This window comes from Colobus angolensis, unplaced genomic scaffold (genome assembly GCF_000951035.1).
Source record: "Colobus angolensis palliatus isolate OR3802 unplaced genomic scaffold, Cang.pa_1.0 Scaffold386, whole genome shotgun sequence".
Classification (NCBI taxonomy): Eukaryota; Metazoa; Chordata; class Mammalia; order Primates; family Cercopithecidae; genus Colobus; species Colobus angolensis.
The window spans coordinates 1,433,358-1,448,138 of NW_012117221.1; the positions used below are offsets into that span (position 1 = coordinate 1,433,358).

The 14,781-nt window shown below is 42.4% G+C and overlaps 1 protein-coding gene across 4 annotated transcripts in view; it reads left to right on the forward strand.

Moving 5' to 3' along the window:
* Positions 1 to 14,781, forward strand: part of AKAP2 (A kinase (PRKA) anchor protein 2) — a 128,830-nt gene that overhangs the window by 96,544 nt on the left and 17,505 nt on the right. The window lies entirely within an intron of this gene.

Consider the following 14,781-nt stretch of genomic DNA (forward strand, 5'->3'; position numbering starts at 1 on the left):
TTGCAGGGCAATACTTTGGTATTATGCAATTTTTACCCCACTTCTTATCAAACTTCATTTATTTGTGTTGGTATGATCTCATGGATTCCTGTGATATTCAATGGATTATGATTCATTTCTTTTATTATTTTTATACTTAACTTGTTCAGTTACTGCTCACGGGAGCCCTTTCTGGCTAACTTATATGTCCTTTGGAGATGTCCCCGTTATCCTTTGAATGCTTCCTCAATTTCTGGCATCACAAGATATTCCAGTTTCATCTTATACTTTCCCAACCCTGAAATCAGTCGTCTCTCCGAAGAGCATTAGTTTCTGATGATGGAGAATGGTATTTACAAACAAAGATCTGGGTGCTAGCTGTGTTCATTGTTATTGCGTTGTCGCTGGCCCCAGGCACTCTCAGTGGACAGAATTAGAAATTATACACATCCCTCTTGAAAACCATGAGTTTGCCCCATTGCTTTTTAATTCTTATTTAATAAAAGGCTCATTCATACTTTCTCCCTTTCCATATTTGTAACCACCTTGACAACAAGGTTTTGTTTTTAATAAAAACTTAGTTTCTATTATCTGTAATATGTTTATTATTTAACTAGCCCTCCTTCCCCCTCACTCCAGTATAACCAGTCTCCTGTTTTCCTCACCAAACTTGGGCTCCAACATCATTTCTGGGTGGCCACTGCCACCCCCCTTCACCAACACCCTCCTTACCCTCCCTGGGCTCTAACACTATAGCAGGTACCATCTTATTCAGCCTGGCCTAGTGACTTTTGGACTGAATTGTTTGGGAAGGAAAGGAAAGGGAGGAAGAAGAGGAAGAGTGCAGTGACTTTCTTAATATATGCCATCAAATTGGTGATAAAGTTTCAACAAATGAATAAGGTGGGGGGCGGGCACAGACATTCAGACCATAGCATGAGTATTTTCAGGTTTCTCTGGCTCTGTCTGTTAATCGAACCCCTCACCATATTACCTCCAACTTGATTTCCAGCACATAAACAATTGTCTAATATAAAGACATTTTAATGCTTTCTCCTGATTCCCCAACTGGCTGTTGTCCATCAGGCTTCCCCACCAGGGCCAAGGTTGCCTTAAACAAGTCAGCATCCTCAGGCTTGCCAGTGGCATCTCAGCAACCCAATATCAATCTCCCCAGTACTTCCCTCCATGCTGATACTGATCTGTTCTCCCATATCCCACCCTCATAGGATTGATTTCTGCTCCCTACAGGGGGATAGTAATTCATCCGTGCAAGTCTGCTCTAGTCTTGATGTCATATTGAGTACAATCATGATAATGATATGCATGCATGTCATTTCTTCATGTTTATCTGTAGAACATTTAAGCAGGCACCCGGGCTTCCCAGAATTACAACATGAGTTGAAAGAAATGGAATGTAAAATACAATTTTCTTCCTGTTCATGCCTGGAAATCTTTGGAGTATTGCTTGGCTGGCCAACCTCCAAGTTCATGATCAGGGAGAAGGCTGACACATGACTCTGAGCAGCCAAACTAGACAATTCATGACTAGGGTCAGAACTCCTGGCTCCAATGGTTTTGTGAATGGAGATATTACCAAGTTCCTGTGGCACATTTCATATTTCATGCCAGAAGAAGTGACTCCACTAGTTTGTTGTGTGACTCAGATTGATGATTGGATACCAGGTGATGAAAAACACAATTTTTAACTTCTCTGGTAGAAATCATGCTGGTGGCATGCTGGAATCCTAAAACCTTAAAGCAAATAAAATCCAAGCCAAGATGTGGTAAGGAAGGAGAAATTTTCTAATTCTTTCCATACAAAAAGTTATCTAGACGGAAACCCCATCCCCCAGGTGTGGAAATGATGTTTGTTTTTGCTTTTAGTGTCTTTGTCTTTGTTTTTAAAAGATGGACAATGAATGATAGAAGTTCTGTTTTGAAAAGCATATAGTCATTGTTGGTTCTTATTTGACATTTTTTTTTTTTTTTTTGAGACAGTCTTGCTCTGTCGCCCAGGTTGGAGTGCAGTGGGGCAAACTCAGCTCACCGCAACCTCCACCTCCCAGGTTCGAGTGATTCTCCTGCCTCAGCCTCCCGAGTAGCTGGGATTACAGGCACCCAACACCATGCCCAGATAATTTTTTTGTTTGTTTGTTTTTTGTATTTTTAGTAGAGACAGGGTTTCATCATGTTGGCCAGGCTGGTCTCTAACTCCCGACCTCAGGTGATCCACCCACCTTGGCCTTCCAAAGTGCTAGGATTACAGGCATGAGCCACCATGCCTGGCCCTTATTTGACTTTTAAAGGAAGAAGCTCCACTTTAATAGAATTTGAATGACATTTGTTTATACAGAGGTGAACAAAAATGTATAGTCCCTGCTCTCAGGGAACTTAATGGTTCAGTAAGAGAAACAACATTAAACAAATGAGGCAGTTTTATGACAGAGAAGCACAGAGACCTGTAGGAGCACAAAACAAGGAAGACCATGTCATTTGGAGGGTAAAGAAAGTCTTCCTTCCTTAGGAAATTACTGTCTAAGCTGAGAAATGAAGGGGTAAAGTTGGGCTCGGGGTGTAGGGGAGAAGGAAGGGCACCTAAGAGAGGCTCAAAAGGAATAGAGAACTTGGCACATTTGAGATATTTAAGAGTAAGTTAAAGGAAGAGACTTAAAACAAAACAGAAATTGATTTGGAGTCAGACAACCAAGAGCTCTATCAATCACATGAAAGGTTGTAGACTTTAGAGTTTACCCTGTGGTCAATGAGAAGCCTGTGAGAGTTTTTAAAGGAGTAATTATCTGAACACAACCCCGAGCTGTCCTGCCTTCACTGTGAGATGATGGACTCAATGTCTTCCTGTTGTAATGAATCCATTTCACAGGCTTGGATTGAGCTCTTCCTGCTTATGAGCACTTCGGAAGGCCGGCGCCGTCTTGGTGAACACCCTGTATGTTATGTGAGGAGCCATGCTCCCAATAGTGTGTGCATGTGTGCCCTCTGCTGATGGCACTTAGAGACTAAAAGGAGGAAGGCCAGGGGTGGTGGTGCATGCCTGTAATCCCAGCACTTTGGGAGGTGGAGGCAAGAGGATTGCTTGAGCCCAGGAGTTTGAGACCAGCCTGGGCAACATAACAAGGCCCCATCTCTTAAAAAAAAAAAAAAAAAAAATTAGCTGAGTGTAGTGGCACATGCCTGTAGTCCCAGCTACTTGGGAAGCTCCTGAGGCAAGAAGGTTGCTTGATCCCAGGTGTTCAAGGCTGCAGTGAGCTATGATTGAACCATTGTACTCCAGCCTGGGCAACAAAGTGAGATCATGTCTAAAAAAAAAAAAAAAAAGAGAGAGAATAAAGGAAGCACCTTTGCAGGTACATGAGCCTGGTTTGAAGGGGTAACTCACACACTGTTGTAAAACACCCTTGAGGAAAGAATTAGGGGGTGGGATATCCAAACAGTGTATTGAAGTTGCAGTTTAAGACCTTTTCAAATGTCTTTTCATATTGGTGTTGCCAACAGTTCTCACTTTAGTATCTATGTCTATTATTAGATATCCTGGTTTCACTTCCAAGTTCTAAGCATGCCTGACAAACACGGTTAGGTGATGATTTGTTTGGTTTTTTGAAAGTTTCTGTTTTCATGCCAGATGTTGAATTTATCTACCAAGTCAGATCATTCACCCCATGAGACCTACATTATGGAGAGTGGCAAAAGAGAAGGTAGTGTAGGTTGCTATTAAGTTCCACAGCTTGGGGTGTCTGTTCATGTCTTCTAATATGTGGAAAGACGTGATAGTTATAAATCTTACTTTTGTAAGATGTACAGGAAGTATTGACTTCTGCTGCTGTCTGTTTAGATTAAGACTCCACATGAGGTGATCATTATATTATTATAAAGATTCTTAACTGGGTCTTTGTTCTTTCCCCTTCATTATCTGCAAATATCACAAGGGAAAGTCTTAGGAAAAATATGTTTGTGAGTGTCCACACAGTCTTCATGAAGCAGAGCTTGGTGGAGTGTGCCATGCTAAATTAGAGCCAGATGAGGCATGGTTTCATTTGAGGTGCCCTCATTGCTCCATGGGGGAAGCCCCTGTGTCAGCATCTGATGGAAGGATTGATGATGAGAGAGCTCTCCATCGGTAGTACACAGTGCCTCTCTTTCCTGCAAGGCAGGCCCCAACTGTGCAGCTTGTGGGAGCCCTGCTGGCTGTGTGAAGCTAGCTAAAGCTTACTGTGGAGTGTCCACAGATGGTTATTGTCCACCACCATGTTTCTAGAACATTCTCTGGTGACACAAGTCTAATCATGGTAGTTACAATTTATCAAGGCCTTAAAGCTGCATATAATACTAGTTATTTCACACTTGACATTTCTCATTTTCTCACTGAATCCTCCCAAGAGCCCTCTCAGATACAAAGTAACTCTTGAGGCCAGATATATTTCTGGATTCAGACTTTTTCTGATTTTAGAGAATTTATAAAGTACATACTATTATTTAGAAAAGTAATGCAATGAATATGCTATTGTTTAACACAACTGGCAGGTTCTGGGGCAACACCCTGTGATCAAATTAAATTTCTACTCTAAAACTTGAGAAGAAGAATTAGTTACATTAAGTGGGGAAAGACTAGGAGACCCTCATGTCAGCTCATGTCAGGTTTTACTGCCAAATAAGTTATGAAAAATCTTTCTTTTCAGAGTTTTTTGGATTTGGGAATTATGCATGAAGAGTTGTAGATCTGTAATATTATTCTTTTTCAAAGTATTACTACTAGAGCCCAGAGAGATTAAGTTGCCCAAGGTCACTCAGCGTGAAAATGGGAGTCTGGTTTCAAACTCAGGCTCTCATTTGTCTCCAAAAACCATCTTCTTTCCCCTACCTTCTCCTTCCCGTCTGTTGAGCCTGCTCTGCGAGGTATGCAGTAATAGCTTCTCTCTCCAACCTGTAGCTCAGGTTCCTTCTGCCCTTTCCCAGTCTCATGCCAAACCCCTGCATTTTCCTGGGTCCTTCCTGATCCTCCTTTTAGGAGCCACTGTAGCTCTTCAATCCTTCTCTTGCAGTGGCCTGGATGTATAAATTTGACTCTCAGAGGCCATGAAACAGCGCTTCCCTAGTGACCCAGGATGATTCCTTTCTGCTTTCAGAACTCAATTCCAATGCCCCAAATTACAGTAGGCAAAATCACTCAGGCTGTCCAAAGATCTGAGCAGATAGCCAAGGGACTAACTTAGTCCACTTCAACCATCTAGCCTAGCTGCTCTTGTGAGTTCTTTTTGAAAGTTTATTTCCCAGGAAGAAACTCTGCCATTTACTCCAGAAACAGGCTCATTCCTTGAAAACTTTGAAAGAACTGGGTACTCAAGCAAGGAAGCAATTTTTAAATTTGAGGATGAGCAGGGATAAGTGTTCATTATTCTGTTAACTAAATATGAACACTTTTGGTTCAGTGGGGTCAAAGTCAACTAAGTTAGTTGACTGGTGATCATTGAGCACCATGACTACGTACTATTCTCCTTGCCTTTTAAAAAATTGAGCTTTCTTCCTTGGACCAGCACTTCCCTGTGTTCTCTTTACCTAAACCCAGCAAGTATGTTTTCTTGAAAAATGCATGCCATTTGGAAAGGAATTGGTAAGAAAAGACTATGTTGAAGCTGTGTTTGGCAAGGGGTGAAGGTGTGCAATGAAATCAGGACTTTTCAAAGTATAGAATTCCACATTCTCTTTAGATATTACCCTTACAGTTTTGGAAAGGGCAACTGCCATGATTAAACCTACCTGTCAGCCTCACTCTTGAGATGCTGTGGGCCCAGAAGTCTTTCTTCTGTAACAAGCCTACGATCACAGCTTCTGGGCAGCAGAACTTTGGAAAAAGCAGAACGTTCCCCACCAGCTGAATTCCCTGGTGTAAGCAGGTTCCGCTGTTCCTGCTGATGGTGCTGGGTCTTCGGATATATCCACATGCCTGGGTTGACTCCTGCTGGTGCTGGGCCACCACGCGATGTCCTCATTGCCTACTTTTGCATGGCCTCTCCATGCCGCAAGTTAGTTAGGGGAGCATCTTCTGAGGAATCAAACTCAGCCATGTACAAAAACAGATGCATAGTTTTCAGGTGACAAAGAGGAGGTGATTCGCCAAGAAGATGGGCGTTTCAGGTCTATTTGATCTTTATGTGCTACATATGTATGGGGTGGAAAACTAGGGGTGAGGTGGGTCAGGGAGAGAGTGTGTGGACAGACCATTAGAGCACCGAAGAATACATGTGTAGTTCTTGTAACGAGATTTTCTTTCTCATGGCCTTGAAAGTAAAGTAAAAAGCTTCTCAAAACCTGTGTGTATCTAACTCACAAGTATTACCAGTCTCTCTTTTATTTCCCATTACTCAAGTATACATTTATATGCAAAGACCAAGCGAGGTGGCTCATGCCTGTAATCCCAGCACTTTGGGAGCCTGAAGTGGGTGGATCACTTGAGGTCAGGCGTTTGAGACCAGCCTGGTCAACACAGTGAAACCCCATGTCTGCCAAAAGTACAAAAATGAGCCAGGTGTGGTGGCGCATGCCTGTAATCCCATCTACTCGGGAGGCTGAGGCAGGAGAATCACTTGAACCCAGGAGGCGGAGGTTGCAGTGAGCCAAGATTGTGCCACTGTATTCCAGCCTGGGCAATAAAACAAGACTCTGTCTTAAAAAAAAAAAAAAAAAAAAAAAAGTGTGATGTAAAAAAGCTGGTCAAGGAGAATACATGCTAAAATGTGACAGTCACTTCTCTGGATTCGTATCTCAAGCTTAATTTCTGACTCCACCACTTGCTAGCTTTGTGACCAAGTTACTTCACCTCTGTAAACCTCAGTAAAATAGGAATAAAGTTATACCAGCCTCATAAAAAAGTTGAGACAGGGCCTGGTACATAAAAAGCTCCTAGTAAGAGTTATTATTGTTGTTATTACATTACAACATTACAGTTGCTCTTTTGTTTTAAGAAAAAGCATAGTGGCTGATCGCTTGAGACCAGAAGTTCAAGACCAACCTGGGCAACATAGTGAGACCCTGTTTCTATGGAAAAAAAAAAATAGCTGAATTTAGTGCTGTGTACCTGTAGTTTTAGCTACTCAGGAGGCGAGGTTGGAGGATTACTTAAGCTTGAGTTCAGCACTGCCATGAGCTGTGGTCATGCCACTGGACTCCGGTCTGAGTAACAAAGCGAGACCCTGTCTCAAGAAAGAAAAGTCCAGAAAGCCTTAGTAGAATTATTTATGAGTTGCTCTTTCGCGCAGTTGTGAGCCTGAGATAAGTAACAGAACACGTACGATAAAATTGCTTTCTATTCCTAGCTGGGATTTTTTTTTTCAGTTACTTCCTTAGAATTAACATTTCTCTTGGAAACTTGAGGTCAGGAATAATGAGTTTTCAGTAGTCCACTATGATTTCAAAAACTAAAGAGTGAAAAATCCATCATTAAATGTATTGTATTGACGATAAAATTACATGTATTACCATAAAAATGTTTTCCTTTTGGGGGGAGGTAATCTGCACACAGCCAAGCCTGCCATGCTAGTAGAAATGTACTTAACAAAAGGATTTTGATGGAGAATTACTATTCACCATAATTTTCACTCTTACTGTTTTAACTTTTTTCCTTTTTGGTCTTAAACTCTCCCTGCCCTGTAAGAACAGAGCTCTTTCTTTCTTTCTAGAGTTTTCATCCTCTTCCAGTTGTGTTCATAGGGATAAACCCAATGTCAGCAACTTGTCCAACAACCCGACTTACCTTTAAGCAATAGTATTTGACAGTTTCTCAGACTTGTTTGCCAAGCAGGGGTATTTCTCATTTCTGAGCTAGGTTTATAATCTGAAGATTCATATCATCACATTCTCCCACCCCTGGGGCCTTCAGAGGAGGAGATGAAAGAAGAAGGGACCAGCTCTTGGTGTGTGGGTCACAGCTGGAACCGCACAAGTCCGTGCACTCTGGGACTGACAAGCAGGATGTTCCCTTGTACTGACAGGAAACGAAATTGAAATTGCAAGTCTGAGCTCATTTCTTTCTGGTGACTTGTGGGTCGCTTTAGATGTTTGCAACCTTATCCCAATGCTGTGTGAAGAAAGGAGGTCATTGAAGGAGGCCCCGGCCGAGGCGTGTCCTCTGGTGGGTGCTTTTGTTCGGTTCAGTTTGGTTTTTAAATACGAGTGGGTGATGGCTTTTTCTTTTCTTTTGAGAAATGTGGAAACAAAGGCTGTTTGATTTAAGACCTCAGACTTCATGCATAGAGAGTGTAATAATCACCCAAATCATAATATCTGACCAAAATTTTCAGAACTATTGGAATCCTCATTCTTGGCTTTTTAAAAGTTAGACCTGAAATCCAGAAGGAAGATTTGGGCTGTCAGGGAAGACAACAGCTGTATTCTGAGTGCATGCAGCCGTCTCTTGGGTTCTTTGGGTGGGAGGAATTGCAGATTCTTTTCTCTGCCCCCTGTCAGCACAGCCCGCCACAGATGCCCAAGGGAAATCCGTCTTGCCTGGAAAATCCAGAAGCACAGCCAAGGCATGGCTTGCTTTCTCTGGACCACAGTGGCATAACTATTCATGACGAATAAGCGGGAAACACCAATTTATGCTTTCCCACTCATGATGGGAGACACCACTAGCTAACTTGGAGTGAAACTCATTGGCTTTCCTTGCTCCTTAGTCTACCTTGCAATGCTACAGTCTCGTGAGCACCACCATTGCAGAGATGAACAGTTTTTTTCCTTCTGAGCTCCTCTGGGTATGCACGGCCTGGGATGATAGAAGGACTTGTGGATCTGCCTAGTCCATAAAGGTTAAAGCAAACAGGTTTATCTGCTTTTCTCAGCATGGGCTAATAATATTTACAAGAAAAGTTTTCTGGTTTGTTTTATATTTTAAAATTAATGTGTACTTATTGTAGAAAAAATGTAAAAAGAATCAAGTGATTCATAATCCTACTCCTGCAGGAATAGCCACCTTTCTAGATTTTCTCCATGCCCATAGGTGCTTGGAAGGCAATATTGGGTTGATACTTGCATTTGTTTCTATTGTTGCTGTGACAAATTACCACAAATATAATAGTGTGAAAAATGCACATTTAGCCTGGCACAGTGGCTCATGCCTGTAATCCCAGCACTTTGGGGAGCTGAGGCTGGAGGATCTCTTGAGCCCAGGAGTTCAAGACTAGCCTGGGCAACAGAGTGAGACCTTGTCTCTAGTAATAAAAATAATTTTTTAAAATGCATTATCTTATACATGCATTATCTTACAGCTTTAGAAGGCAGAAGTCTGAAATTCATCTGCTATGGATGAATATCTAACCAAAATAATTTTCAGAACTTTTGGAATTCCCATTCTTGGCTTTTTAAAAGTTAGACCTTAAATCCAGAAGGAGGATTGAGACCAGCCTGGTCTCGATTGAGACCCCCTCCCCCAAATTCATATACTGAAGTCTTAATCCTCAGTGTGGTGGTATTTGGAGGTGGGCCCTTTGGGATATAATTAGGTTTACATGAAATCACAGAGTGGAGCCCTCATGATAGGATTAATGCCCTTGTAAGAAGAGACATCAGACTGCTTCTCTCCCCACTGTGTGAGGACACAGCAAGAGGGCAGCTGTCTGCAATCTAGGGAGAGAGCCTTCAGCAGAAACCGACCATTCTGGCACCTTGATCTTGGACTTCCAGACTCTAGAACTGTGAGAAAATAAGTGTGTGTTGTTCAAACCGTCCAGTCTATGGTATTTTATGGCAGCTCAAACAAACTAAGACGGTGCTAAAATCAATGTGTCAGCAGGCAGTGTTCCTTCCAGAGGCTCTGGGGAAGAGTTCACTTTCTTCCCTCTTTCATTCTGTATGCTGCCTACATTCTTTGGCTCATGGCCCCTTCCTCCATCGTCAAGGCTAGCAGTGCAGCATCTTCAGATCTCTCTCTCTCTCTCTCTCTCTCTGACCCTCCTACTTCCCTTCTGCAATTACGTCAGACCCAACTGGGTATTTCAGGATAGCTTTCCCATCTCAAGTACCTAAACTTAATCACAACTGCAAAGTTCTTTTTACCTGTAAAGCAACGTATTACAGGTTTGGGGGATTAGGACTTGGACATTGTTGGTGAGGCGATTGTTCTGCCCACCATAGGAGGCAACATATAGTGTTCATCTTATGCTGATTGAGTATCTGCCATGTGCCATGTACTTTTGCTTTCTTTCACACAGTTAATAAGTGGTGAACTAGGATTTGAACCCAGGCAGTCTGGCTCTCCCACCTGCACTCTTGAACTCCTGCAATATCTCTACTTTTGCAATCTGCTTTTTCTCTTAATATATTTTGAATATTTTCTCGTGACCTTAACCATTCCTCTAAGTTTGAGAGTCTGAAACATGATTTATAATGGCTAAATAATACTTCATTGCCTAAATGAGCCATAGCTAACTTAACCATTCTTCAGTAGGAAGATATCTTGGTGTAGTTAAAAAAAGACAGTGCTGAACGTTCTTGTACGTGAGCTTTGTGCCCATACTTGATTATTAAATGAACTTGGGCCAAAAAAGTTCCTTGGAAGCTGGTTAACTACTGCACACTAGACAACAGTATTTCCTAAACTGTTTTTCTTCCCCCCCCCCTTCTGTATTCATTTACTTACTTTAAATTTTTTTAGAGATGAGGTCTCACTGTGTTAACCAGGCTGATCTCAAACTCCTGAGCTCAAGTGATTCTCTGACCTAAGCCTCCCGAAGTGCTGGGATTACAGGCATGAGCCTCTGCACCTGGCTTTTTTTCTTGATGTATTTAATAGATTCTATGAAGTGAGGTTTTCTGGTTAAATAAACTTGAGAAATGCTATACTCCCATTCCTGAATTAGAGCTTCACAATCATATTAGCACTAAAACCAGAAGTCCTCTGGTAAACAATCCCTCTCTCCCTCCTTGTTTTCTTGAACCCAGTGTGTCCCAAGCTTAATTTGACCAAAGATTTTTTTATTTGTGGCATCAAGTACTATCTTACAAAGCTAAGGTCACAGGACATAATGTTAGAAACACATCTTTGGAGTCAACCAAATGAAGCCACTTACCCTGAAACACCTTCAAAAGCTTAAGTCTAAAATTACTCCGGATGGAATAGTTTGAATATAATCACGTTTACGAAGTAAACTCAAATGTTTCCTATCCTCCACTCAGAATTTCAGTCTAACATTGTTCTAGTGGTTCCTTATGTTCATTTTAGAGGTCACATTATACCTGTTCCTGGCTCTGTAAATGTTAGGACTGGCCATCAGCCAAGACCAATACAGGTCTGCCCTGATGTCTACATGGCACTGTGTGTTCATGTTGTTGTTCAGGGATAGTGACTGAGGTCCTTCAAGAGAGCTGTTGTGGCCGGGCATGGTGGCTCATGCCTGTAATCCCAGCACTTTGGGTGGGCGAGGCAGACTGATCACTTGAGGTCAGGAGTTCGAGACCAGCCTGGCCAACAATGGTGAAACCCTGTCTCTAGTAAAAATACAAAAATTAGCCAGGCGTAGTGGAGGGTGCCTATAATCCCAGCTACTCAGGAGGCTGAGGCGGGAGAATCACTTGAACCCAGGAGGCAGAGGTTGCAATGAGCCAAGATCGCTGCACTCCAGCCTGGGCGACAGAGCAAGACTCCGTTTCAAAAAAAATGAAAGAAAAAAAAAATGTTCTATAGAGTGTTCAGTGCAGGTGAGGAACTGGATGGCAGGATGTGCTCACTGAAAATGGGGCAAATGTCAGGCATCACAAGCTATTGAATCATTCATGAGGTGAATAAACTGATAGCAGAGCAAAGTTTGCGGGAGTAAGCAAAGCTGGACCTGGGGTTACTGGGGAAGTGCTGGGTGAGATGCACCCTGGAGCAGTGAAAAAGAAGTACCAAAGGTAACCATCATGGTTTGGGGAGTCTACTGGGGCATGTTCTCTGGGCCAAGGGACTTCAGGGGGCCTTATGGGGTCATGAAAAAGGATGTGATTGAGCTCCCAGGCCTGTGGCACAGACTATTTGCGTCACACTCATGTAATGATCGAGACCCAAACAGTGGTGCTGTCTGCGGTGTCTACTATTGGGGGAAGAGCATCCGGAGTGCTGTCAGCATCCTAATGGAGAAGACCTCTGGCTGCAAACTCTGGACCTCTGAGGAAGTTGTCAGGTGTGGAACAGGTTTCTCTCCAGCCTTTTAGCAGCCTGTGTGATTCCTAAGATGGCACCCAGAATTCTGGTGCCTGGTTTGAACCATACTTGGAGAGGAGCATCAGAGATCACAGGGCCCAGCAGAGAAGTCTGGCTGAGCTAGCTTCCCTTGATACTGACCAGAATGATGGCCGGAAGTCTGGGGATGAGGCATAGTGTCTTCTCTCTCTGGGGACCTGTGATAGCCCCTGCTGAGTGGGTAGATAGAACCAGAACATGGGCTCAGTTATCCAAAGTGACCATTCTCAGCCCCCTTGTCCCTGGCAGCCCCTGCTCCAGAACTGCTAAGCCAGCCTTTCTTTCCTGTTACTCCTCTGACCTCTAGTGGCTAGAACTAGAAAAACTTCCTCTAGGGATGAAATCATCAATAAGCAGGAAATGTCTTTAATGTTTAATGGCTGAGCACTTCTCTATAGTCATCCTTCACCCTCTTTACAGCATTCTTTCTGCATACATCCCATAATTTAATTCAGCCATCATCAACACTGGGTTTGGGCTCCAGACTGTGACTGTTACTATCTCATGTAACTTGGGATGGAGTTGGCGTCTGGGCCTCTGTGGTCATGACATCCACCCTAACTACATCCCAGGGTTGTTGCAAGGCTCAGATGACATGAAGCCTACAAAAGTAATGATATATAAATCCGCTTGTTACTCCAAAGCCATTGAGTTTGTGATTCTGTAGACCTAAAATGTTTTCATTCATATATTTTGGTGAAGGCATTTAAGCCCTTTCCTCTAATTCTCTGTGGGAGATTCTGTCCCAATCCATAAGCATTTACTTGTGGTTGTTATGTATATTTCATAATGGACTTACTGATTACTCAACAAACATGAATTTCCTACCTCATGCCGTATACCACCGCTACTGCTGGGGTCTGGCAATGACCAGACAGGCAAAGCTCTACTCTAATGGAGTTTACATTCAGATGAATTAAAGGGATTCATAGACAGGTGAAACATACCCCCCTGTCCTCAGGATGACATTATAGCCTAATTGAGAAGACAAAAGCTTCAATAACCAGATAAGATTCAAGTCAGTATGTGAAAATGGCCTTCACAGAAATATAAACAGGAGTTCCACTGTGCTGTGTGTGAAAGGGAGAAGCTAGAAGCCATGAATATAGGCTGTGCTTTCTAGGTGTTTAATGCTGGAAGAATGGCTGGTGGGAAGTGATCTGGACACTTGAGAGGTCAAATGGAAAATGATGAAAATTAACCTGGTAACTAGTGTCTATTTCTGGTCCCAGAAGAGATGCAAAAATTGTATGCAGAATATGCATGAAATTGTTCATCTCACCCTATAGTCATATTATTCTTTGAGATTCCAATTAAATAGTAGCTAGATTCATTAGATGCTTTCTGTTCTGAATATTAACCTTATAAATATTAACTTTGTCCTCATAATAACTATCTGAGGTAGGTACCCCTATCATCATACTCATTTTACCGATGAGGAAACTAAGATATCAAAAGAGTAAATAACTTGCGCAAAGTGATTTGGCTGCCAAATTATGGGTTCAAGCCCAAACCGGCTGGCTCCAGAGCTTGCATGCTCACCACTGTGCTATATTGTTTCTTAAGCCTTCAATTAAAAAGTCAATCAGAATTTTCAGAGATACATACTAAGTGTGCAGGAGTGAGGTGACCTGAAGTCTATGATTGGTTTAAAATAATTCAGCAAGTCTAAGGAAGGAAAGAAGAGCCAATTATACTAAAATCTTGATAAATGTTTACTCTGGGTGATGTTTATAATGTTTATAGGGGTCATTATAGTGTTCCCTAATTTCCATAATAAAAAATGGAAACCTTTTCCAGTGAATTTGGAGATCTTGAAATACTTATTATTGTACTGTTAATATCAAAAGACTTTTCAGTTATCCTGGTAATTTAGATCAAAGCAATGAATCTCACTTTTATTAATGTAATGTGGCTATGAAATGGAGTGCCCTTTTCTGTATATTAAAACCTATTTTCCACCTAATTCCCAAATGTGACAGCTGAAAGCTAGGAGAATTTAAGTGATCAGCCCATGATTGAAGTGGGAATATGAAATGATATCTATAGTCAGTCACATAGCCAAGTACTGGAAGAGCAGAAGTTAAAAACCTGGGTTTCCTGGACTCCAGGCCTTTGTAGCTCTCTTCAGTAGGAGGTTGTACCAGTAAAGGGCTAAGCAGCCCACATAGAAACATGGACACCAGGCTTCACTTGTGATTCCTGCGACACCAGGCAGTTGCCAAGTTAGAAGCCTGGGATGTCAGATGAAAAAAGGTGAGTCATCTTCGGCTTGGAACTGGAAGAGGTCACATGGTCCTTTTCCCTCCCAAACGGGGCCATGCAAACCCCATTTATCTTGTGTGTTTCCTCCACATTCCTTGTTCACAGATTCTAGCCATGTCAACCACAAAGGGCATAATTGGAAAAATCCTAATTGTACTTGAAGATACTTCTCAGCATTTGGGGCTCTGTGGCAATAAACCCACCCCTTGAAGGGCCAGAAGCCAGGGCCAGGCATTTCTTGGGAGGCAGGGATGGAAATGGTCTTGGTAAGGGTGCGTAGAGTCATCACACCACTGTTGAATTAA